This window comes from Equus caballus, chromosome 7 (assembly GCF_041296265.1).
Source record: "Equus caballus isolate H_3958 breed thoroughbred chromosome 7, TB-T2T, whole genome shotgun sequence".
NCBI classification, from domain to species: Eukaryota; Metazoa; Chordata; class Mammalia; order Perissodactyla; family Equidae; genus Equus; species Equus caballus.
In genome coordinates this window covers 30,284,643-30,311,804 of record NC_091690.1, presented here as the reverse complement: position 1 = coordinate 30,311,804, position 27,162 = coordinate 30,284,643, and the positions used below count along the sequence as shown (strand labels likewise).

General features: G+C 40.8%; 1 protein-coding gene across 20 annotated transcripts in view; it reads left to right on the top strand.

Annotated features, from left to right (window-relative positions):
- The first annotated feature begins 17,734 nt into the window (after window positions 1-17,734).
- LOC102149777 (uncharacterized) overlaps window positions 17,735-27,162 on the top strand; it is a 316,397-nt gene continuing 306,969 nt past the window's right edge. For all 20 annotated transcript variants that reach the window (XR_011440837.1, XR_011440849.1, XR_011440829.1 and 17 more), the window contains exon 1: window positions 17,735-18,440. The gene's annotated coding sequence lies outside the window, so the exon portion shown is untranslated. The remainder of the gene's footprint in view (window positions 18,441-27,162) is intronic.

Below are 27,162 nucleotides of genomic sequence, written 5' to 3'. Positions count from 1 at the left end.
TTAAAAATTTTAGTTAGGCTTTACTGGTTGCAAAGAAGAGAGACACTCAACTCAAAATAACCAGAAGAGAAAAGGAGCTTAATGTAAAAGTGTTTGTACAGGAAACAAAAAGCTCTCTGGAACTGAAGGGGTTGTAGAGACCGGTGATTCCTTCCGCCTCTTGCGGTGGCCCCACTTCTCTCTACTCCTGGATTCCATTTTTCTCTTCACCAATGGATTCCTTAGCTTACTTAGAACTCAGTTTTCCCCTAACTTTCACCTATATGTGGCCCGTTATGGCTATTCTGGCCTCCAAAAGATAAACTTTCTTCAGCTTTTCTTCTATTGCCAACTAATAAATTCTCATGGTATTTCCTTGCTCAAAGTCTCAGGCAAGGAAATATGAGAGAGAGAGGAAACTCTCTGCTGAGAGTTTAGGATCAGCTGCCCTTGGATCAGATGTCCAAGCCTGGGCCAGTTAAATGTGGCCTGTGTTGGGGTTCATAGAGACAAAACACGGCAATTTAAGCCTCCCCTTTCAGAGTGATTTCTGGGAGAAGGAGGTGGAGAGCCTGAGTCAGTGCAGCAAAATTACATTTGCTGACTCTGCTTCCTTCCCTCTTATTTACTCTTCAGCATGGACAGGACTAGAGTGACACAAATGAGACAAGGGAGGCACTAGGGGGCAAAATTTAAGGTGGCGTTCGCTCTTAGATGCTGATCCTGCTCTTGCACAACTTTGAAAGTGTGTGCCACCTTAAATTTTGTTTCCTAGGTGTCTCATTTGCGTCATCTAGTCCCCATCCCTTCGCCAAATGTATTCCCACCAAGGTCACCGACGACCTTTGTATTGTTAAATCCCATGAACATTTCCAGGCTTTTAAGATCTCTTTCTTGGCCTCTCTATGTGTTTGACACTCCTTCATTGAAACTCTCTTCCCTTTTTTTTCTGGATACTCTATATTGTCCTCTTCTGTCTCCAGATAATCTTAGTCTCTTACATGGCTCCCGTTTTTAACCAGTCTTCACATTTTGGCATACTGTATTAGGTTCTCTCTTAACAAACTCCCTTAGGACAATTTACCTATATCCACAGATTCCACCTAACACTGTATGTTGATGTGATTCTGAAGTTTATATCTTCAATTAGATCTATCTCCTGATTGACTGTCCATATCCCATTTGCCTTCTAAACCTCCACCTTGATGTCTCACAGCAACATCAAACTCAATATGCCCCAGCACATATATATATATGTATGTATAACTTTCCCTTGGAAAACCTTCTCTGCATTCTGTATTATCCATATCAGCAAATCCATGAAATCTGTCAAAACAAGTGACCATGCCATTTGTGACTCTTCTCCATCACAGCCAAGTGGTCATGCTTTTTGACTGTCTCCTATGTATATATCTGTCCACTGTGTCCACCTCTGCTATTATCGCCTAACTGAGACTTTCCTCCACCTCCATTGGGATAAATGCAGTAGTCAACAGATTGGTCTTTCTGAGTCCATCTTCTTTACTTTCCAATCGATTCTTCACACTGCAATCTGAGTCATCTTCCAAAAATGAAATTCTGAACATGTTAGTCCCTTGATAAATATTCTTATCATTATTTAAAAAGATAAAGTCCAAAATTTTTAGTATGGCATTCCAGATCCTTCATAGCCTGATCTCTTACTATCTCTGAATTTCATCTACTGCTACACAACTTCTCAAAGCCTATGATCCAGCCATATCATATTTCTAATATTTTCCCCCAAGCCAGGCTGTTTCATAACTCTATGCCTTTTATGTGCTGTTCCTTCTACCACTTTCCCTATTTGCCCAGAAAGTTCCTACTTGTCCTTGAAGACTTACCTCAAGTGTTAGCTACTATGCGGCAGTTTTTCATAACCAAAGCTGCCCAACTGGAGCTGAATGCTGCCTCTCTACTATAATGTGTTTATACATCTATTGTCCAGTAATTATCCTACCACTTTGCAATGATTTTTTTCCCCTCTTAGATTTTAAGTTCCTTTCAGACCAAGGATTTGTTTTACTCATCTTTGTAGCCCTGGTGCCTACTTCTTGCACAGAGCTAAAACTCAATACTTAATATATATTTGGAGACGCTTTTACCTTTCTGGGCTCAGCGACTGTGTGTTCAAGAATTAATATTCTTTCTGGTTTCCAAACCATTTTCGCATGATTCATATTGTGTGGCCTCTTCTTTTCACTGGGCCATATCTGTATTGGACTTTTTGGACCATGATTTCTCCTGGGATTGATCCTACCAAAGGGCAAAGTAGAGTACAAGGGAGCCAAAGATCTCCCCAAGTCTATCTTTGGTGATGGCATCCCCCAGATCTCCATTTCATCCCTTTGGGGGAACCACTTTTTCTTCTTCTCAGATGCCCAGTATGTCCCTCCTTGTCTCCTCTGTTCTCCTCTCTAGAATAACCTTTCTGTTCTCAGGAAATAATCTGATCTGTTAATTCACTCACAGATGAATGACTAACAGTACTCAAAATACATCTTCCTTCAAAACCTTCCAAATCACAGCAGTCAGGCGGCCACCAAATAACACCCCCAAAAGACCATCTTTGGTCTCCTACCCCAAATTTCCTTCCTACAGTACAACGTTGCTTCATCTCCTGGATTAAAAAATATGCGTTAACTTTAAAACATAATATTCAATAGTTGATTCATTAAATGTTACTGGAATCTTGGCACTAGTTTGTCATGTTACCTTACTTAATAAGGCCCTGAAGGAATAGCCGTCTGACCAGGGGTAGGAGGGCATAGGGGAGAATCTGGGAACAGGGAACAGGCACTGCCTGTAAGGTCTCAACGGAGTGGGGCTCATGGGTAATTCTGACACAGAGGAGTTATCTGGCATTTTGAACAGTGGTAAGGGATCAAAGGAGGAGGGAGCAAATGGAAAGAAGAGAGAGCATGTTTGGTGCTTTATTCAACACTTTTACTGAATTTTACTATAGACCAGGCACCCGGGCTGATGAAAAAAAATAATAAGGTGATGATTCTGTGTTGCAGGAACTCATTATCTTGTGGGAAAATTAGATACTGAAAGTCACAAAACAATATTTTAAGTACAATGGCAGAGGTTAAATATGATACGCTCTCGAGCACAGAAGAGGGAGTAACTGACTCTGACAGGGAAGAGAAGTCAGCAAAATCGGGGCAGGTACAGAGAGAAGGTAATATCTGCTTTCTGTCTGAATGGGTAAGTATGTTTTCCAGGTAGAGAAGAGGAGGAAGAACATTCTAGGGAGGGACGATGTGGCAAAGGGATTCAGTCAACAAATATTTATTGGGCACCTACTATGTGCCAAGTGCTTTTCCAGTTGCTTGGACATATCAGTGAATGAACAGACAAGATTTCATGCTCATGGAGTTCACATTCTGGTTGGGGGGATGGAAACTAAATAAGACAAATAATTAAAATATAGAGTAAGTTACATATGATAAGTAGTAAAGAGAAAGAATGAAGTAGGTGTGAGAGAGATGAAATATTGGGAGGGGGATCCATATTTTAGATGAGGTGGCCAGGAAAGTCTCCCTGAGAAGTGACTTTTGAGTAAAGATCTGAAAGAAGTAAGGGAACCAATCATATGGATAGCAGGGGCTAGAATACTTTGAGCAGAGGCCAGCCTGTTGGCATAGTGGTTAAGTTGCACTCTTCTTCAGTGGCCCAGGGTTCACTGGTTTGGATCCTGGGTATGGACCTACACACTGCTCATCAAGCTATTCTGTGGGGACATCCCACATACAAAATAGAGGAGGATTGGCACAGATGTTAACTCAGGGCCAATCTTCCTCACCAAAACAAAACAAAAAAGAATACTTTGAGGGCTGGCCCGGTGGTGCAGCAGTTAAGTTCACACATTATGCTTTGGTGGCCCAGGGTTCGCCGGTTCAGATCCCAGGTGTGGACCTATGCACTGCTTGTCTAGCCATCCTGTAGCAGGGGTCCCACATATAAATTAGGGGAAGATGGGCACAGATGTTGGCTCTTCCTCAGTCTTCCTCAGAAAAAAGAGCAGAGTTGGTGGTGGATGTTAGCTCAGGGTTAATCTTCCTCAAAAAAAAAAAAAAAAAAAGAATACTTTGAGCAGAGGAAACAGAGTAAAGGCCTGAGTGAGGGGCAGACATGGAATCTTTGAGGCACAGAAAGGAGGTCAGAATGACAAGAATGGAAAGATGGAGTGGGGACTAGGAGGAAATGAGATCAGAGAGGCAGAGAGGATGCAGATAATATGGGTCACAGTAAAGACTTTATCTTTTCCTCTGGGCAGAATGGAGAGCTATTAAAGGAGTTTGAGCAGAGGAGAAATATGTTCTGACTTAAGTTTGAACAGAGCCACTTTGGCTGTAATGTTGAGAAATGACTGCAGGGAGTCGGGGACAGAAACAAGAGGACCGTTTAGAAGGCTATTTGGACAATCTAGGTGAGAGATGATATTGACTTGAACAACAGTACGGGCAATGGGGGTGGTGAGAAGTGGTCAAATTCTAGATTTATTTATTTATTTATAGAAGGCGAGACACAGAAATTCATGATACTTTGGAAATGAGATGTGAGATAAAGAAGAATCAAGAATAGTTCCAAGTTTGTAAGCCTCAGTAAGTTGCCGTAAATTGAGAAAGAAAAGGAACCAGTTTTGGGAAAAACAACAGGAGCTCAGTTTTGGGCATGTTAAATTGTGGTGTCACTTAGACATCCATGTGGTGATGTTAAATAGGCAGTTTTAGATAAATAGGGAGAGATCCAGGCAGAAAATATAATACTGAGAGTCATCTTGGTATAGAGAGAGTCATCATAACCACATAGATTGCATTTAAAGTCATAAATCTAAGAGAGATTATGTAGATCATAGATGAGGTTATATAGGGAGTGAGTGTAGATGGTAAGAAAGAAGACATTCTAACTGAGCCTTGGGGAAATCTAACATTTAAAGTCAGAGAAAACAGGACAAACCAGAAAAAGGAGATAAATAAGTGCAGCCAGAAATGGAGGAGGGAAACAAAGATAATGTGTTGTTCTGGAAGCCAAGAATGTCAAGTGTTTCAAGGAGAGTTTTCCCTAATGTCAAAAGCTGCTGATAGGTAAACAGAGATGAGAACTGAGAAATGGTCTCTGGATATAGCAGTGTGGAGGTCATTGGTAGTCTGTAAAGAAACATTTCAGGGGAGTCATGAGGACAAAAACATGATTGGAGTGTGTTTAAGAAAGAATGGGAGCACATAAAAAGATAGATACTCAACATCATTAACCATGAGGGAAATGCATCAAAATCACAATGAGCTATGATTTTACACCCACTAGGATGTCTATAATAAAAATGAAAGATAATAACAGGAGTTGGCAGGAAAGGATTTGGAGACAGTGGAACCCTCATACACTGCTGATGAGAATGTAAAATGTTGCCGCTACTTTGGAAAACAGTCTGGAAGTTCCTCAGAAAGTTAAACATTGAGTTACCATATGATCCAATAATTCCATTCTCAGTATATCCTCAAGAAAAATAACACAAAAAGTTGTACATGAATATTCATAGCAGCATTATTCATAATAGCCAAAAAGTGGAAACAACCTAAAAGCCCATCAAAATCAACAGATGAATGGATAAATAAAATGTCGCATATCTTTATAAAGGAATATTATTTGCCAATCAAAAGGAATGAGGGGCTGGCCCTGTGGCTGCATAGCTAAGGTCATGTGCTCTGCTTCGGTGGCCTAGGGTTCCCCAGTTCAGATCCTGGGCGCGGACCTATGCACCGCTCATCAAGCCATGGTGTAGTGGCATCCCACATAGAGGAGCTAGAACGACCTATAACCAGGATATACAACTATGCAGTGGGGCTTTGGGGAGGAAAAAAAAGAAGATTGGCAATGGATGTTACCTCACCAATCTCCTCATCAAAAATAAATTAAAAAAATAAAAAGAATGAATCATTGCTACAAGATACAGCATGGATGAACCTTGAAAACAATATGCTAAATGAAAGAATCTAGTCATGAAAGACCACATATTGATTTCCATTTATATGAAAAGTCCAGAATAGTCAACTGTATTTAAAACCATTGAATTTAATACTTTAATTTGGTACGTTTTACAGTACAATAGAGCTAGTAGAGAATTCTTTCAAAAAGTCATATGATGAAGGAAGAGGAAAAATAAGGCAGTAGTTGGAGGGGGAAATTGCATTGAGGATGGAATTTTTTTTAAGATCAGAGAAATAGCAGCATATTTTATGATATTACAATTGATCTAATGGAAAGCGGAAGTTTGGTAATACAGGAGAGAGAGAAGACTTAGTGGAGAAAGGTTTTTGAGTAGGCAAGAGAGAATGGAGATTTAGTGCGTAGGTGGAGGGATTTGCCCTGCTAGGGTATGGATAGTTCATCCACAGTAATATCAGAGAAAGTAGAGTATATTCACTGTGATTCTGGTGGTAGGTAGATTTGGGCTTAGAATTTTTTTTCGTGTGTGAGGAAGATTGGCTCTGAGTTAACATCTGTTGCCAATCCTCCTCTTTTTGCTGGAGGAAGATTAGTCCTGAGCTAACATCTGTGCCAGTCTTCCTCTATTTTGTATGTGGGATGCTGCCACAGCATGGCTTGATGAGCAGTGTGTAGGTTCACACCTGGATCTGAGCCCACAAACCCCGGGCTGCTGAAGTGAAGCACACGAACTTACCCACTATGCCACTGGGCCAACCACTGGGGTTAGAATTTTTGAAAATTCTCTGCTAATTGCTTCATTTTTTCCCATTAAAGTAGAAAGCAAGATCGACTAGCTGAGAGTGAAGGTGAGGAAGGAGATGTTGGAAGTTAGAGGAGAAAATCTGAAATGATTGTCCTGGAGAGCGAAAAAACAATGGATTAGGGGAAAAAAGAATGATTTCTGGGGAGTGTTAAGGACCTATATGAGGTTTAGTGAGCATGAATGTAATATGAGACCAGCTATCTTCAGTTGTATGGGTTCAAGCATGGAGCAAGTGAAAAGTTGAATTTAGACAGGGTTTTGAATTTGCCAGATTAGATTGGGTTTCAAGAAAACAAAGTCTGAGATAGAGACTTGTGTGCAGCAATTTATTGAGGAATGCTCTCAGAAGCAACATCTGTAAAGGAGGGAGAGAAGGAGGACTAGGCAGAGGAGAGGCTGAACAGCAATGCAGTTGTAATGAAAGTCTCAGACAATCCTATGGGGAGCTATGGAGCTGGGGTGACCTTCAGAGTTGTCCCAAATTGAGGCAAGGGGGGCTGAGAATTTGTCTCCCCTTTGTAGATATTTAGATGTGGGATTCCCCTGAGGAAGGAGGCTTCCTTTGGGTGAGGGGAATTCTTCAAGAGGGACTCAGCAGTGAGATGACAGCAATCAATGCTCCTAGTAGTTGAGGTAATGCATGCCTCAGTCCAAAGGGGAGCTAACAGGTGGCATACCACAGAATCCACTACAGTTCACCCTTTGCATTTCTTGCTTACATAAGTTTATTCCCTCTAGGAAGAGCTCCCCCATGATTCTGATTTGCCTCTTTTCCTAGGCAAACTTACAAGAAGAAGGTTAGAGGGACTAATCCCACTTCTCTAACTGATATTCGTTATCTCCCTGTTGTATACCCAGTCTAGATTCTCTTCTCCTTTGGTTAGCACGTTTGTTTATCTAGATGTCTGACCTGGTGGTATGACCTAGATTTTCATATATGAGGTGTCTTTGGCCCTGAGGACCAAGCAATTCTCAGGATTTGGCTGGTGCTTTTGTCATCTACCATCAAAATTGGGCAGGGAAGTACCAAGAGATGCCACATTAAATCACTTAGTTGTCAAACGTAGTCTTCATTTCTCTCTTACGGACGAGCCATCTTATCTTCCTCTGATGATCAGGGTCAATTTCTTCTACCAGTATGGTGACACCTTTCCTCAACTGCTGGTATTTTGGTACAAGGAGCTCAAAGTGATCAGGTGACAACCATAGCTTAAAGTTTCATGGGACCATAATATGTCCCCTGATTGATTTCCATTCTGAGAATGAGAACCTCTAAATCTGTTGGGCAGAACTGTGGGGACAGGAAGCACATATTCCCAGGTATGTTTTTGGGAGTCCTGGTAGGCAAGTAAATTTGGCTCCCAGACCCATGCATTCTACATGCTGGGGACATGGGATCATAAAGTAATCATTGAACTGAAGTACATACTGTGCCCTGAAGGATAGTACCTTGTCCTTTCAGCTTATCATCTCTAAGATGGTGCCTCAGTTGTACTTTCAAAAGGTCACTCTGTGGCTTTATCAGGTTGTTAGTTTGAGGTGGTGCAGTATATGATAGGACTAGTGGAGCCTATGTTCATGTGCCCTCTGCCACACCTCTTTTTACCTAAAGTTTCTTGGTACAGGTCAATTCTATTTAGTATTTCCTGCTGGTGGATTGAATATTATGTATGTCCTTGGATAGTAGTGAGTGTCAAGGCCTTTTGGGTAGGACAGGCAAACTCATACTGGGTTTGGGGTTCCCATGAGGATTAATTGCTGCTTCTTCCAGTATGATAGGGGTTCAACATAATAAACTTGCCACCAGTATCTTGTAGGTCTCCTTTAGTGAAAGGGCCACGTTAGGGGCTGGCTATTTGTCCCTGTTTCTGGCAGATTGAGCATTGGCAACATTGGTAACTAGGTCTGCATTGTTGAGTAGTATTCCATCCTGTTGGGCCCACGAATAGCCTCCATCTCTTTACCATGGCTACTCTGTTAATAAGCCTATTATGCTGGCTCTGGAGTGGCTAGAAACAGTGCCTGGATAAATTATTCTGTCCCCTGGGTTGTTTAGTGCTTATTTTATAGTGAGTGCCCTCTTGTGGGCATAGCCAGCAATAAAGATTTCCATACTTTGTGTTACTCCCATACTTCCATTCACATACCACTTCCCCTGACCTCCTATCCACAATCTTCCAAACTTTCTAGGTTCTGACAACAACCCAAGTCAGTCATCACTGACCATGAGTCCACGTATATTCTCACCTCAGACCGCTGCTATTTCCACACAAAATGAATGAACAGGTTCTTCACCTGAAGTCTGCCTGTTGTAAGAATTTCCATTCACCAGTATCCTTTGGTGCCATCTTTGAGTAGGGTTGCAATACAGCAGGGCTCCATGTTTGTCTTGCAACCATGTACTGAACCAATGTGGCCATGAACCAAACTTAGATTGTTTCATCCTCTGTCACAGTGATCCCATACCCCATGAGCCATAGGTGTGAGCTTAGAGACAGGTATTGGTGCAACAGTGGTGGATGACACAGGGGTCTGGGCCACCTGCTTATGCAGCTTGCAAGTGCCTTCAGTACTGCTTATGTCTAATCCTAGTGTATCACATCTTACAACGAATTGCTACTGGGTTCTCCTGACCTTACAAAACATAGACCCCTCTATTTCTTACAGATGGTTGATAGAATCCAATTCATAATGGTAGCTCTGGCCACGTGGTCACTTAATGTCTAATGGTCAAATTCTCTATCTCTACCAGGGTCCAGTGGCAATGCAAGGAGCATTGTGTCAAATAAATTATGGTTATCTGTTATAGAAAGCATAGCCTTGCTCCAGATCCTTAAGAGTTTGATTTGTGATTCTTCTATCAAAGCTTGCTATAAAGTCCATATGATGTTTTTTTCTTTTAACAGGTAAAACATCTAATATCATAGGCTCTGCTGGGTCACATGGTCCAAGTGGTTGGCTTTTCCTACAGTGTGGTCTTGATTCCTATTCTGGGGCTCACATGAAGCTGGAAGATATTTTTTTTTTTTTTACCACTTTGTTTTTATTTTATTTTATTGAGCTCATATTGGCTTATAACATTGGGAGAATGTACATTATCATATTTCAGTTTCTGAATAGACTGCATGCTGTTCACTACTAATAGTCTAGTCTTTACCTGTCATCATACATATGTGCCATTTACCCATTTCGCCCTCTCTCCACCTTGTTGCCCTCTGGTAACCACTAATGTGTTCTCCTTATCCAGACATTTGTTTGTCTTTCATATATGAGCGAAATCATACAGTATTTGTCTTTTTCTATCTGACTTATTTCGCCTGGCATAATATCCTCAAGGCGCATCCATGTTGTCACAAATGGCACAATTTTGTCTTTTGTTAGGGCTGAGTAGTATTCCATTGGATATATACATACACCACATCTTCTTTATCCATTCTTCCATTGATGGACACTTGGTTGCTTCCACATCTTGGCTATTGTGAATAATGCTGTGATGAACATAGGGACACATAAACCTCTTTGAATTGTTGATTTCATGTTCTTTGGATAAATATCCAGTAGTGGGATAGCCGGATTGTATGGTATTTCTATTTTTAATCTTTTGGGAAATCTCCATACTGTTTTCTGTAGTGGTTGCACCAGTTTGCATTCTCACCAGCAGTGTTTGAGGGTTGCCTTTTCTCCACATCCTTTCCAACACTTGTTATTTCTAGTCTTATTAATTATAGCCATTCTGACAGGTGTGAGGTGACAACTCATTGTAGTTTTGATTTGTGTTTCTCTGATAATTAATGATGTTGAACATGTTTTAATATGCCTGTTGGCCATCTGTGTATGTTCTTTGGAAAAATGTCTGCTCATATCTGCTGCCCATTTTTTGATCAGGTTGTTCGTTTTTTTGTTGTTGAGTTGCATGAATTCTTTATATATTCTGGAAATTAACTCCTTGTCAGATATATGATTTGCGAATATTTTCTCCCAGTTGGTGGGTTGTCTTTTCAAAGCTGGAAGACTTATGTTACTCAATAAATGGGTCAGAGCAGCATCTCAAGAGTGGAATATGCTGCCTCTAGAATGTGGATAGGTTCACCAGGCATTGCTTCCTTCTTAGTGATGGAAAGTACATGACTCAATAATATATGCTTTAATTTAAAGGAGGGTGTTTCAGCATGATCCAAAGCCCTGAACCTGCTCCCCCCAAAACAACTTCACCGATATGGTGGTCTCCTAATTCTTTGAAGATTTATTTCCAACTGTCAGGAGCACGTGTGTCTTATTAAGACTTCTAATGTACTTGCCACTTCTTGTTCCAGCTGGACTAACGAGATGTCATCAATATAATGGAATAACATGATGTTCTGTGAAACGTTCAAACTGTTCAGGTCTTTTTAGGCAATATTATTAAAGAGGAAGGGTAAACTTGGAGAAATTGTGTACTTTTATCCATTGCATATGGATGAAAACTGCTTCTGATCCTACTTTTTGATAAGGAAGAAAAAGAACACACTTACCGGTTAAGTGGCTGTCTGAATACTGTGTGCTTAAGGCTGTGTATCTACCATGATTCCACATCTGGCAAAGTAGCTGCAATTGGGGTTACTACTTGGTCAAATTTGCTGTATGTCACTGTCATCCGTGACAATCCATCTGGTTTTTGTAGGGGCCAGAATGGAGAATTAAATGGGATATGATGGGGACCATCACCCCTCATTCTTTAGGTCCTGGGGATGAGTTATCTCTGCCATTACCCTCTGGGATAAAGAGTTGTTTTGATTTACTATCTTAGCCAGAGGATATGATTTAAAGGATGTCTCTTGGATTTCTCACTAGATAACTCTTATTCCACAGCCCAAGGAACCAATGTGTGGATCCTACCAATTATCAAGTATGTCCATTCCAACTGTACATTTGGGAATCAGAGAAAAGATCACTGGGTGGGTCTGTGAATAAGTGGAGCCACTGTAATTTGGACCTAGGACAAGACTCTGTGTACTACCTGGTCCCCAAAGCCCCCGCTGTAACAGAGTGGCCATAAAAACTTCAGCTTTCAGTGTGTCCTCAAAATACCCAGTCATTTCCCTTTTCTTAATAAATGACTTTCTTTCCATCACTTTGCCGTTTCTGGAAGGATCGGGAAAGTTATTTTCATATATATTTGCTGTGTTCCATAAATTTTCTTCATGGGAACTCAGACTTTATTTTAATCAATGGGTTCTGGATCTATTCCAGAAACTGTTCAAAGGATTTTGACTTTTTATTGAAGTGGCTACCTTCAGTTTTCTGACCATTCACCCTTGATTTCTTTGGGTTCTATGAATTAAGCAACTTCCTTGTTGGCTACCCATCATCTCTCCCTTAGGATTAATAAAAGCCATCCTTTATTAGTCATCTTCATGGCTGTCTGTAGGAGGCACATATTCTTTTGCGAAGCCACGGCTTCTGGATTGTCCTCAATAAGGGCATAAATGCCAGCTTGTAACAGGGAGAAGTGGGCCACTGATGCAGGTCCAGAAGTCCAGCGGAAACAGGATTCTAGATTTTCAAGTACATCAACACAGATGTCCCCTTCCCAAGTCTCAGGGTCTTATGCCTTCCTAGTCAGAATTCTAACTTTGGAGTAGCAGCCTCTTGGGGGCTGAGAATTCAATGACCACTGGAGTTCTGCTACACCTATAATTAATTTCTGGCCCTGGTCTTCAGCTTTCTGATTCTCTGGCTACAGAAGAGAAAATGTCTTTAAATGCTGCTAAGGAGGCCTACTGGCTTTCACACTTAACCTTTGATGATTAATTACCCACAGCCTTTCATTGTCATTCCCCAATGTCTCAATAGCTCCCAATAACAGTTATTCAACTTCATAGTCTGTGTCTTCCAAGTTCCTGAGATATTATTCTTGCTAGTGAGTTTCATTACACCAGTATCCTATCCAATTCACCAACAGGGGAAGTTATAACAATTGCACAACAACAGCATGCTAGGAGCTACCCATTACCACTTACCACAAGTGATGGTGTCCTGATTGCCAACTGGCTGGTTGGTGATTTGGCTCCAAAATTTGTTTTGGAGTCTGCTTCCAAAACTTCATGGTACCAACTGTCTTGGGTCAAATTTCCTGGAAACCAACTCTGAGGTAGATATTTGCGTGTAGGAAGCTTTTGGGAATGCTCTTGGGGGAAATACCTGTAAAGGAATGAGAGCAGCAGGATTGGGCAGAGAAGAGGTAGAACTATGATGCTATTGCAGTAGAACTGGCAGAGACTTTCAGCATTGTCCCAAATTAAGCCAAAAGTGTCTGACTTTTGTACAGCCTCAGAGACCAATCAGTGGATGTGGGATGTCTCCTGGGATGGAGCATAACACTGGTAAGGTGGCTCCCATTGGCTGAAGACAGCTCCTGGGGTGTCAGCTGTGAGCTGTCACAAGCCCATATTCCTGGCTGGGTGTTGTACTGAGGGCTTGGTACTGAAGGACTCTGCTTAGTGCACCACAGTGTCTACTCTACCTGGGGAGTATGATGATATGAGATAGAATCAGGGGAATTGAGGGCATGCACAAAAGCATAACTCTGATAGTTGTCCATGCCTTTAAGCTTGGCAAAGAGAAAAGTTGGGATGAAGATAGTGAAAAGGTGGTAGGATCAATAAATTATAGGTTCCTGGAGGATTGAAGGATTATTGGGGTTAGAATACCAGAGCAAGAGGGTAAGAAGGATAAGATGCTGTGTGGTGAGTTGATGGGCTGGATGTTTAACATTAGGGAGAGGTTGCAGTTATTGATAATGACAAGATCAAGAACTTGTCATTGGACTGAGTGGCGAGAAAGGTAGAAGACAAGATCATGGGAGGAAAGTAGGTCTAGGAATCGAGCAGCCAGGTTGATGGAGGCAGCACAGAGTCAAAGTGTTTGGTATGTAGATGTGAAAGGGCTTAGTATGCTCAGGGAATAGTGAGAAATCAAATTGGCTGGCGTCCATTTATGTAGTGGTAAGTGGTGGAAATTAGTCTGAAAAGGTAGTTTAGGGCCAGCATGTGAAAGGCCCTAAACATCAGGCTAAGCATCTTGTCTTATGTCCCGTAGAAAATAGGTAGGTACTGGAGATTTTAAAACACCAATTTGTCTTAATTATACGTGCTTTAGAAAGATCAGAAGGGGGATGGGGGGAAGGTAAAATTGGTAAAGGGGGTCCTTAGTATGGTGATGGACGGAAACGAGACTTTTGGTGGTGAACACGATGTAATGTACACAGAAGTAAATTATAATGATGTAAACCTGAAGTCTATATAATATGATAAACCAACGTTACATCAATGAAAAAAAGAAAAAAAAGAAAGATCAAACTTGCAGCTGCATAGACAACACATGTAGGCTAGAATACGGGAATAAGGGCAACCAATTAAGATGTTATTATAATAGTCCAGGGTTAGTCCTGGCCTCACATGCTAGATATTTGTGTCAGAGACTGTCAATTGCCTACCCAATAACTATTCTCCTTTATTCCTTAGGATTGAGCTCTCTATTGTCAAAGGTGGTATTGTGTTTAGCCTTCCTTACAGGTAGGAGGGGCCATTGAATGTAAGAGAAAGACACTGGATGAAGCTTTTGAGAATTCTATGTTAAGATGGGTAAACCAGTTGAAGGCAAGTATCAAAGACAGAATGATGCTCCCTGCACATGTCTGTGTCCTAATGCCTGGAACCTGTGACTATGTTACCTTCACGGTAGCAGATGAAATTAAGGTTGCTAATCAGCTGGATCCTGGGTTATGTGCGTGGGCCCAATGTAATTACAAGGATCCTTAAAAGTGAAAGAAGGAGGAAGAAGAGTTCAGAGTGATGCAATGTGAGAAACATTCGACCCACTGTGGCTGGTTTTGAAAATGGAGGAAGGGGCCCAAAGCCAAGGATTGCAGTGGCCCCTACAAGATGGAAAAGGCAAGGAAATAGATTCTCCTCTGTAGACTAAGAAGGAAATACAGCCCTACTGACACCTTAGTTATACCCCATGAGACCCATGTCAGATTTCTAACCTAGAAAACTGTAAGGTAATAAATTTGTGTTTTGTTAAGCCAGTAAATTTGATGTAATTTGTTAAAACAGCAATAGAAAACTAATACAGGCATCATTTTTACTTTTTACTTCCTCCCTGCTTCCTTCTAACTGCTAGAATGCAGATGTGATAGTTGGAACTCCAGCATCCGTATTGGACTATAAAGCACAGCTGATGATGTACACTATGCATGAAGGATGGTAGATCAAAAAGATACAAAGCCTTGGGTCCCTAGTGGCCAAGCTTTTGACTGTCAGCCTCTGAATTTCTTTTAAATGAGAGAAAAATAAACTTGTAGGTAATGTAAGAGACTGCAATCAGTTTCCTTTAATAGCTAAATATACTTCCTGACTAAAATAATAGTGTGAGTTGAATATCCTTGTAACTCTTAAACTCAACATACCACAATCCAGTAAATACTTGAGTTTACCATATGCCAGACACAATTTTTTTCCTCCATATTTCCTGATTTCTGCTCAAGGTACCACTATTCTCAGAGCTACTGAGGCCAAAAATCTTGGAATTTCCCTTAAATGCCCTTTCATCCTCAGTTGCATATCCAGTTAGCTGTCAAAGTCTGTCAATTCCGCTTCCATATCACCCCTCACACCATCTTCTCTCCATCACTATTGCACTGTCCTAGATTAGGTTCTTTCTTTCTCATCCATGCTGTTAAAAAACTGGTCTTTTCATGGTAATCTCTGACCTAGCCCACAAACTGCTATATTCTATTAAGATTTCAATCTTTTAAAGAATAGTTCTACTTATATTTTTTCTTCTCAAAATCCTTCAGTGGCTTCCCATTCCACACCATATTAAATCCAAATGCCTTATTCTTGCATTCAAGACCTTAACCCAGCCATGTCACCTATTTTTCTCTTTAACACATATTGGATTGGCTACTGCTTATTTTCCCAAATATACCTCCCATTTTCCTGATTCCATGACTTCCAGCCCCTGACACACCCACCTTGGTTTCCATGACTTATTTTCTCTCATCATTTCCTTTTTATTTCCTTCTCTTCACTTACTAAAATCTGTAAATACATTCATTATTTATTTGTTTATATATTTATTTCTTTACATTTTCACCAGAATGTAGGCTCCCTGAGGATAGAAAGTATGTCTGCCTAGTCACTGCCCAATTTCCAGTGCCCAGGTGAGTGTCAAGAGTAAATATTTCTTAATGGAATGGATGAATGTGATGTTACTGTATGACATCAGCAAGTATTTGTTTATTGAATGGTTGAGTGTAACGTCACTGTAAAGACCATCATAGCTTCACATAAAATCACCTTAAAATTCAAGCTGGAAAAAGCATGACTCTGTTTCCGTCAACAGCACCCTTAGACTCGGGGATGAGTGCTCATTCTTATGGGAGAAGAAAAAAAAAAACAGTGTACCTGAAGGCAGGGAGACAAGGCTGTCTACAGGTCAGAGCACCAGGACAGAGGGTCCTCCCCTCTGTGCTGGGGGGGCCTCTCTGATCTCTGGGCAATCTCTTTGCATCAAATGCATAAATGTCCTTCCTATTTTATACTCACTTTACTCTAGGCCATGAGGACTAGTTAGCCTTTCAAAACTCTATTTCTCTTGGGCTTCATCTAACTGCTGAAAACTTAGTTTGCTCCGTAACAGCATAAATAAACAGACTTGGAACAAGGGGCTAAATTTTATTCTTCCCTTAGGCAAAGTATAAAAACAAACAAAACAACCTCTATACCTAAACTCTCTGAAAACCTCATAATTACACGAAGAAAACTGTGTCTGAGGAAATTTTATTTATTCACAGCAGGCAAGGAAATATTTTATGCTACAAGGACCTTAGATAAGGGAAACATAATAGCAGCTCAGGAGTGGCCGCTGAAGGCCTTACAGGTAAGGAGAGGCAATGAATTTACTCATAAGGTACATGGAAGCCCCTTTTATTAATCCAGGGAATCAATGCCAGCTAAACAGGCTCCCTATTAGAGACTAGGCACACTTTATTTCTTTGTACACTTAGAGAATTTCTATCGTCTTTTTAAACACTTTTTAAAAATTTGCTTATTGAGGTAACATCGGTTTACAACATATAAATTTCAGGTGCACATCATTATATTTCTATTCCTGTGTACATTGCATCATGTTCACCACCCAAAGACTGATTACCTCCGTCACCACACACATGTGCCCTTTTGCTCCTTTTGTCCTCCCTTCCCCCTTCCCCTCTGGTAACCGCCAATCTAATCTCTGTGTCTATGTGTTTATCTATTGCCTTTTGATTCTCTGTGACATCGTTTTGTTCCAAACACAAATTGAGGGATGTGTGTGTGTAGGCAAATAATTCCACTTTAATTCCAAATGAGTATTTAATAATAGAGTTAGTAATTTGATAGAGAACAGAAATATATAAACAACACTCTGGAAATATCAGAAGGACAGCAAAAGATATTTTATTATTGTTATTATTATAAATATAAAATGCCCTTCTATTACTATGCTGTCTATATTAGGTTCTCTCTCCACCTCTCCCCTATGTCCCCCCGCTCCTGGCTGTTTCCATTTGCAGAGTAAGAATCCTGCCTTCTCAGCCTGTCAGAGAAACAGTCTATTTTTAAATTTCCAGAATTCCAGGTCTCCTGTCATGAAACATGACAGAGGATTTAGGGAAAGGGACAGCGCTGTTTGAAAAATAAAACCATTTTTTTACCGTGACCTAGATGGCACGGCAGATTAAATCTGAATTTTGAACATTTTTTCAGATTGTGCACTGGCATGTAGCATTTTAGAGAGAGATGACGTGTAAGTTATCAGAAAGGATACCTTTTGAGTAGAAATTTAAAAAAAATTTTATCCAGAATCTAAACATCTTCATGTTGTGTTTTAATATTCAGACACCTCTCATCCTGATCTGGGTTTAGAAGCTTGATTGGGAAAGGCCTTTAGAGTGGCATTTAGGACGTGGTGTTCTTTACAAAGAAAGCTGCCTATTTTTCTTTTCTCCAGGGGAACTGCCGTGTAGGACAGGCACAAAGCTGGGAACATAACCAAGGGCAGAAAAAAATTCACCCCCGTGTTCTATTTGTCAAACTGACCTGCGGGTCACAACCTGAGAGTTTATGGATCTGTGAGGCCTTGTCTCTGCATAAGCGTGTTTTCTGGACTTTGGCTGAAGCTAAATTCCTCACTTCTGAAAGAGGAGTGGGTGTGGACTTCCAGCAGGAATAGCCAGTGGGAAGGAAGTAATATTCATTAAGAGTGTCTCATGCAAGCAGTGCGGGGCTAAGCATGCTCAGTGTAAATTCTCCTGTAGCCTGTCAAGCTATGTTTGAACTCGTTCCAGATTCCTGGATTTACTTTTTTTTTCTACCAGGAAGAATGCTCGATTAGACTGCATTTTGCTCTGCTTTTCTTTTTCTTTCTTTCTTTCTTCCCTTTCTTTTTCTTTTTCTCTCTTTCTTTCCGCCAGAAGATTGGAAACAATATTCTTTTCCGATCAGTTCAGTAATACAATGTCCTTCAGTGTCCACATGAGCGTTTCAGTGAAGAAGAAAAGAAACTTTGCTACCTGGGAACTGAAGACTACTTAGATCAGTGAATGCTAATAAAGTCCTTAAGGACTTGCGGAGCCAGGAGTTAACTTTTCTCAACTATTAAGGTAATCTACAGCAAATTTAATTGCTTTTTCAACTGAGTGGGTGTACACCATTTTTTTCCACACAAAAAGTATGTTTTTCGTACGTTGGACTGATTTTCCAAACACAGGGAAAATATGTCTTTGGGTTAATTTGCATTTGAAAGAACTTCTTTTTGTATTAGAGGTTCTCTCTCTTTACCACAAATTATGTGTTTTTCAAACAAATATTGTGGTGAGCTGATGTAGCCATAATGGTCTGAATGTGGATGTGTTCTGTGTTATATTAATTCTTGGCATGGGTTGGTTTGGTGAAAGTTATTGCTTTTGTTGCTGCCAAAGATGAAAGAGAGTTTGTTTTTCGTTGCTGTTGTTTTTGGAAGTTTTTGTGGGCTTCGAGGCTGCAGTGTGAGCCCCTTATGGAGAGGAGAGACCTCTCTTTCTATGTTTAATATGCATTTTTCACAATGTTCAACTCTAACTCTAAGAAAGGGGTATAGGTTTTTGAGTCTGTGTAGGAGTAGTTTTTTTTTTTTTTTTAATGTAGCTTTGGAGGGAAACAGTGTTCAGAAAGGCAGAAACAAGGTCTGTAATGAAGAAATTAAATCAAAACCTTCTTGACGAATATAAGCAATGAATGCAAAAAATATTGTGTGCTGTATCCTCACTGATTTAGTTTAGTTTAATAATTTTACTTTTAAATTTTAAAAAGTAGATCAGACTTTAAAGTGTAGTCTTATAAAAAAAAACTCAGAGAGATGTTAGGAACTCAGAAAAAGCAAGTTAGCAAAGTTGGCCCCTTTAAAACATCTGAGGACTGAGGTTATGAAACCACATGGCTTCCTGGAGCAACAGTGCATCCTGGGCTAAAGCAGTTTAATTTTATTCAAGAATTTTAAGAGCAAAAAAAAGGGGATTTATTTCTTTTCAAGCAAGAACAGCCAGGCGAGGAATATTGATCAGTCGGGGATTAAATATTTGCTGGAATACAAAGCATCACATATTATCAACGTGTAAATCAGACTGGCCAGCTATTCAGGGGATGTAAATGAAAATACCATAGTTTCATACAGAATCAAATGCAGCAGCACCCCTGCCCTTCATTCTCCATCTTCATGTCCCAGGAAGGGACGATGGAGGTGGAGCCGGGTGTGAAATAAGACTTAGCTGATGAGCTGACCTTGCTCCTTTAACTTCTGTCCATCTGTTCTTACTGGGCAGCTGAAGCAGTGAGCAAAGTGGGAAGGGACCTCAGGGGAGACAAGGCAGAAGAGGCTGGACCCCGCCAGGGCTGTGATCTGTTCCCCATCCTGTGATTCAGACATAAGCAGAGGAACTAAGTGGATGGATCTAACTCCACTTCCTTCTGCTCCCAGGGCTTTGATTTAGTACCAATTGATGCAATTCTGCACCTGCCTCTGTTTTTCATAAGTAAAAGCTTCTCTGATGCATAGATAGTGGTTTATTTGATATAGATCGATCCCCAAGGAGATAGCCAAAGTAATTCCGTCTTGTTTTGGTTTTTCCTTTCTTCTGTAACATGTGCCATAGATCTTGATGAGTTTAATTGAAACAACAAATCCTTTCTGGGATGAGAGAGCACACTTCTCCATGAAAGAGTGTGTGTGTGTGTGTGTGTGTGTGTGTGTGTGTGTGCCACTTGCAGTCTGGGCTCTGGGACAGTGCCGCTTGGAAGGCTTTGCATGGCTGAGGGCATTTGTCTGGAGTCAGGGACCCTTTCACTGCCTTGGCTCTGTCTGTATTGAAAGAGAGGAGGGCACATATTCTGGAGCATTCTATAACTCTTTTCTCTGACTCCCCTTTCCTATCACTGCACCCCTCCCCAACCCTGTTCCCCTTTCATGACCTATGTCTTGAAGAATAGCACTGAAACCTTTCAAGGCACAAAGGAAAACCAAAGGGTATGCAAAGAGGCAGAGAACAAACAAAGACAGGCCTCTCCATGTTCACATCTGGATAAAATTTAGATTGTGACAAGGGAAAGTGAGTGGGGGAAAAAAAAGTCTGACATCACATTAAAAAAAATGCATCTAATTGACTTCCTAGAGGTTTTCTTGTCTCTAGTTTTCTGAGTACTTTTGCATCCTTCCTTCATTCTCCCCTTTGGGCTTGGGGAGGGAAGTATTATATCCATATTTTGTAGTGAAGTCCAGTGGTTCATCCAAAGCAGTGGCTGAGTTAGAACTACTACACAGTGCCCTCAAGCTCCAGTCTAAGATGCTGCTGACACAGTGATAGGAATGATCTGGGGTCAGTTTCTATATCTTGGACTTGGTTTCCCCATTCTCTTTGAGGTTTTGGACAATGGCAGTTATTTCGTGCAATAAATTCTCAAACTGACTCTGTTACTATAATGGTTTTTTAAATTTGAGAAGTACTTGAAACCTTTCCCAGAACTTTCACGTCTTTCCTTTTAACTTATCTTCAATGCTTCATTAAAATAGGTTGGATCAGTGTTGACATTTTCATTTGACAAATGATGAAACTGAAAGATTAAATGACTTGCTGCCTAAGGTCAGACAGAGACTGGATGGGAATTCAGGTTGCTCAACTCAGAATTTGAAATTCTAGACCATCTTGAATCTATGTGGGGGCCTCTACTGAGATAGAGAGGATAGATAAAGAGAAGGCCCATGATTCATGAAGGTGGAAGTGTGGCAGTGCCAGGGGCTTTAAATATTGTTAGTCCCATTAGGAAGGAGAAAACTCAGACTGGAAAAGTTGTGTACTTCACCCACAGTCACACTTATGGAGTTGGGGAGCTGCCTTTGAATCTTATTTGTAAGACCCCAATATGTGTGCTATATGGTATAGTGAAAAAGCACATGAACTTTGCTGGGTTTTTCTGCATCTCTTTTTGCTTGCATGTAGAATGGGGATAGCTAGCATGGGGTTGCTGTGAAGACTATATGAGATGATACATGTAAAGTACTTAACATGGTGCTCTGCACGGAGTAAATGCTACAAAGTTTTGAATGGTGCATGTTCTTATTGTTGTTTGTGTTCTATATTACTCAAGGTAAGCGCCAGCTATTCTTGCTGTGAATCCCAATCAGGTCTTAACTCAACTCCCAGATGCTCAGGGAGGTTGTGTTGACGGGTTAACATCATCAGATGAGTATCACTTAAGTTATATTTATTGAAAATGGCACAGGGAGCTAATTAAGGCAAAAGCAGTGGTCTCTTGATCCCCATCCAGAGAGAGGCTGGAGGGAGGTTATCCAGGCAGATATGTCTGAGATAAGCAGTACTGTTGAGTCAAATCTAGTTGTCTTTGGTGGCCTTCAATACTGCTGAGCAGCCTTCTTCCATGTGAGGAATCTCTGTGAAGGGAAGAATGGCTAGTCAGAGGTTATCCCAGGCTCATAGGTCTGGTGGGTATTGAAAAAAAAGTGAAGATACATGTGCAGACTGGCTATAGAATTGCCAAGATTTTCTATTTCTTGGCTCTTCTGACCAGCACTGATTGGGCTGTTGAGGTTGATGGAGTATCTGGGCTCCAAAGCTCCTGGACTTACATGTGCTGTTATGTTAGAAAGATCCCCTTAAAGAAAGAAAGCTCAAGGGCCGACTTCTGACAAAATCAGTGGTTTGTATTTGAACATCTCTGTATAGAAAACTGTAAGCACAGAGCCACAGGGCCCCAAAACCACATGGAAGTTAAGGCCACTTCCCTCAGCACGCGTTCAGTCTAGCTGAATACGTGCTACCTATGAAGGCATGGAACACTTAAGTGTAGATGGACAAAACAGGTGTGGTGATGCAGAAGTGTGAAGCGGACTTCAGGGGCAGTGGATGATGAGTAAAGATTTTAAAGGTCTATTTAAAATCCTTAAATTTCTTAGATGTTCTCCTTCAGACTCCTCACCACAGCCTTCAGCCTCTTACCATAACCTTCAGCCACTTGCCCATGCTGGGAAGGGAAGGTCACTCTGGCGGGGATGGCGGAGTGTAGATGGGTGTTGGTTTCTTGAGTATCTATTATGTATTTGACACTAGATTTTTATTCTTTACCAACATTAACTTCTTTAAAGTTTACAATATCCTTGGGAGGTTTAAAGGGAAGGAAATCTGTTCTGAGAGGAGAAGGGTACATGACCACTAGGCAAAGAGTGTTCACGTGTTTAACCAACTGATCATACAATGCCATATGTAATAGGGAGAGCTCCAAGAAGCATTTTAAGTAGAAAAAATGGCTGTTGTCCAGTAGACTCTTAGCTATTGAGTAGTATTTCTGCAAATTCCTTAGTCATTGTCTTGCCTAATTCTAGATCCACCAACATGTATTGTCCAAAATTGGGCAAGTGTGGTCCCATAAAGAGTTAGTGATTAATTAGCTCTATGCACACTGCCTGCCTTTGGGGAGCCGTTCCACTTGAATGATAAATCCAAATTATCTTCCCCCCCCTTCCCAACAAATAGATCCTTACAAGTTTTTCAGCTTCAGAAGTGAAGACCTCAGTAATTGGTAGGTAATAGTTTAAAAACAGAATTTGAAGTTAAATGACTGATGTTTAGGTCCTGACCCTGGGACTTTCTAGCTACGTGACTTTGAGTGAATTATTTCATCTCACTGTGCCTTAATTTTCACATCTAAAAATTGGAATGTCAACGAGAATTTCTTCAGATAGGATGACTAATCTTAAAGTGATTTTCAAAAATTTAGACTGCTATATAAACACCTGTTGTTACTCTTTTCTCTTCGACTGTTTTCTCAGAGATCTAGTTTTCTGTTCATCTTTTCTGTTCTGAAAAGGGTTTCTCCTTCACCTACTTAGTTGGAAGTTGGCATGATTACCTGAGCTGGGCAAACTGCTTTATATCATAGTACTGCAAACTCTTTAATTTCCCAAATTAACTTTACATTTTCTGAATTAGTGAAAGATGGAAGACTTTGGAAAAGACGGTAAAATTAGACAGAAAATGTAGCCAGACAGAATTTGGTTGACCATAAGAAGTTCCTATATGCAATGAGAATGAACAACAAATCAGGATACCAAACAAATTGTTGACATACATGTATTTTCCCTATATTTCCCAAGAAGATAGGAAGACCACCACACCCATTAGGATGGCTACTTAAAAAAAAGACAATAGTAAGTATTGGCAAGGATGTGGAGAAATTGAAGTCCTGTGCACTGCCAGTGGGAATGTAAAATGGTACAGCTGCTCTGGAAAACAGTATGGCAGTTCCTCAAAAAGTTAAACACGGAATTACATATGATCCAGCAATCCCACTTCAGGGTATATACCCAAAATAATTGAGAGTAAGGTCATAAAGAGATATCTCATGTTCATGGTAGCATTATTAATAATAGCCAAATGGTGGGAGCAGACCAAGTGTCTATCGACAAAAGAATGGACAAACAAAATGCAGTCTATATATACAATGGAATATTATTCAGCCTTAAAAAAGAAGGAGATTCTGACACATGCTACAGTATGGATGAACCTTGAGGATGTTATCCTAAGTGAAATAAACCAGGCATAAAAAGACAAATACAGTATGACTCCACATATATGAGGTACCTAGAGTAGTCAAATTCATAGAGACAGAAAGTAGAAAGGTAGGGTTGCCAGAGGCTGTAGGATGAGGGAAATGGAGAATTAGTCTTTAGTGGGCACAGAGTTTCAGTTGGGGAAGATGAAAAAGTCCTGGAGATGGATGGTGGTGATGGTTGCACAATAACGTAAAAGTACTTAATGCTGCTGAATTGTATATTTAAAAATGGTTAAGATGGTAAATTTTATGTTATGTATATTTTACCATAGTTAAATATGAAAAAAATTGAGAATATAAAAAAGTCAGTATATTAGATAATTTATAAGGGCTTACCCACTAGAAATATTTGTTTCAGTACTGAAATTCAGCTGTGTGTTAGGAAGATTAGGCTCAAACTGAAGAAAGAAAGAGAATAAATCATTCAATAAATACAGTTTGTGGAAGTGAAAAAAAGAGAGAATAGGGGAGAAAAATAAGCCTTTGATATAGAGCTATGGAAATTCCAGAATTTCTGTCTCTGAAGTGCTTAGCTTTGTTTTGACACTGTGTTCGCATAGCAAGCATGCCACTTGAACTTAGACTGTTAATTTGGGGTGACATTTAGTGGCTGATGTAGATTGTGGAGGTGCTGAAAACCCTCCTGACCCACCTCTGTTTGCTAGACCTTGAAGTTGTTATTGGGTTAAATTTTCATCTGGGGCCACCTTTGTGAAAAATCTTTGGTAAGAAAAATTGTAGGACTCAAGAGAAATCAAAAAGCTACTCATAATCAGACAGAGGGAGGGAAAGAAAAGCAACTAGTACCTCGTGAGGGCCTATTTGGTACCAGGTGTTTAGGTATATCATCCATTTAGTCTTCTCAGTTGCCTTGAAGGTAGATTTCAGATTGCTATTTTATCAAGGCGGGCTTACCCAGATCCTTTTGCTTTGGAGTGGTGATGCCTGGACTAGAACTGAGGTCTGTGGGAGCCTACAGCTTATTCTGTTTCCTCCCACTTATGGCTTTAGGAATTACATGTCTTCAGTTAACTGTCTAGATGATCTCTCCCTTGCTTTGCAGTCAGCACCCGTAAAGGGGAAGTTTCCTTGCAACAGATATATGTCTCGCACACTCAGCTTAGGGCCCTCGAGGGAGCTTCCGAGGGGTCCCAGCATTAGCATCCACAATCTGAACATCATTTTTAATTTTTACAAATACGTAACATAGCAACATTTAGCCTTCCTGAGGGAAAAAGCTCTGGAAGCACAAGTGTCTGGGGAACATCTTTTCTGTGGTGCTATCTCGGGTTCAGGTGTTGGAATAAATGAACCCAGAGTGCACCAGCCCCTCCCTGGAAGGCTGCTCTCAGGCTCCTTTGTTTGCTTTATGTATAGCCATCAATGCATCATTCCTTCTGCTTCAGCTGTTTGAGAATCCCATCTTCTCTATTGATTTCCCACAGAACGTTTACTGCTCTCCAAGGTGTGACCTGTACCTCTAGCTAATTTATTTCTGTCATGGCTGTAGGATTTAGGAATGAAGGGGGAGGGAGGAGTAGGGGCTGGAGGGAGGGAGGGTGGGAGGAGAGTGATGTGTCCAAGATGTGGGAAATAAATTCAGCATTGGAGCCCCCGACAGGCACGCCTGCAGCTCTGGAGGGCAGTTCTATGCACACAGCCAGGGGACTTTGTTTGAAAATCTGCTCAGTAAGATGGAAGCTGCAGCCACGGGGTTTCAGAAGGCCAGGAATTATAGCAGGGCCCCATGGGGATGGAAAAGCAAGGAAAGAATGTGTTTGAAAATAACATCTTGACTGTTCAGGAGCCAGTCACCATATTGAGCAGTATGTGGTAGTTTTTTTTCTTTTTTAATGAAATGATGGAAAACTCTTCTAGGGGCAGGGAGGCAACTAGTGAACTCACATTCTTTTCTTCATTATGGGATTTTCAACAACAGGGCATTCGTGGGTCAGTCCCTGGCACTGCGATTACAGTGACTGACGTGAGATATTAAGTTGAACCACTTTAACATAACCCTCCCTTACCCTCTGCCTAGAATATACCGTCACCCTCTTTGTCATCTGATTTTACTGGATGACTATTCAAATGTCCACTTCACATTTTTTTCTGTGAAAACAACTTACGTCTTCTTAGAAAATCTGATTATAAACTTATACAAGGAAGAATGTGGATTATTTATTATTTTTGCCTGGATCACATTTGTCAAGTGAGTAGATAAGTTATATCTGGAGAGAATTTTAAAGTTTTTTTCATATATGCTATTTTATTTCATTTCCATAACTATGCTATGCAGTAGGTGTTATTATTTTCAGTACATAGTTGAAGAAACGCTGGCTCATTGATCAGCTTGCTGCCTAGCTGGGGTGACACGGGTAGTAAATAGCAAACACAGGATTCAACTCTAGGCCTTCAGAGTCCAGATTCAGGTGGCATCGCATGATACCCCAGGAGGGCAGGGGCCACAATATCTTGCCAAGATCACCCACTGAATAGCAGAAGCTGGAGAGTAAGAGGCATAAGAGTCAAAATTTGCCCAACCCCTTAGAGAAACACTAGCGGGATGAATCAGAATTGAACTAGACATACAGACTTCAAAGCTTCCTCTCATACGATTTATGCCCAAGGTCAATTCCTCTGAGGTATGACAAACCTTAGAAAGAAGGCAAAACATTCACTAGTGACCGTTTTCTCCCTTCTTCCCATATACCAGCCTCCAACCCCACCCCAACAGACATGCAGATTCTCTGTCACTCTTTACAGGGAATAAAATAAAATAAGTCATCACTCCTCAGGTATTATCATCAATTATAATGTACCATTGGCTGGGCGTTAGAATAGCAATTATTTGTGAGACTGGCTAATGGAGCTCCTGTAAATGTGTCTATAAATCACAGGCACTCTAAGAACCTCTCCCTTTTCCACAGCAGGATGTATAATGGGCTTCAAGATGGCGGTGATGGTGGGCTGGGTCTTTCACAGCCGGGGCCTAGTCTACCTGGAACTGTCTAACTCTGGGGAAGAGCAGCCCATTTCGTCTTGCCCGATGGCCAGGCAAACAATCTCAGAGCCCACCTCAGAGCCTGAAACATCCTGAGATTCTCAATAAAGAGGTTCCAGACTTGAGTCATTCCTCTTTTAGAAACATATAGAATGACAGTCTCATGGAAAGTTTCTGTCCTAAGTGCTTGTAATAAAGAAGAAGAAATAATCTTGTAGATAAAT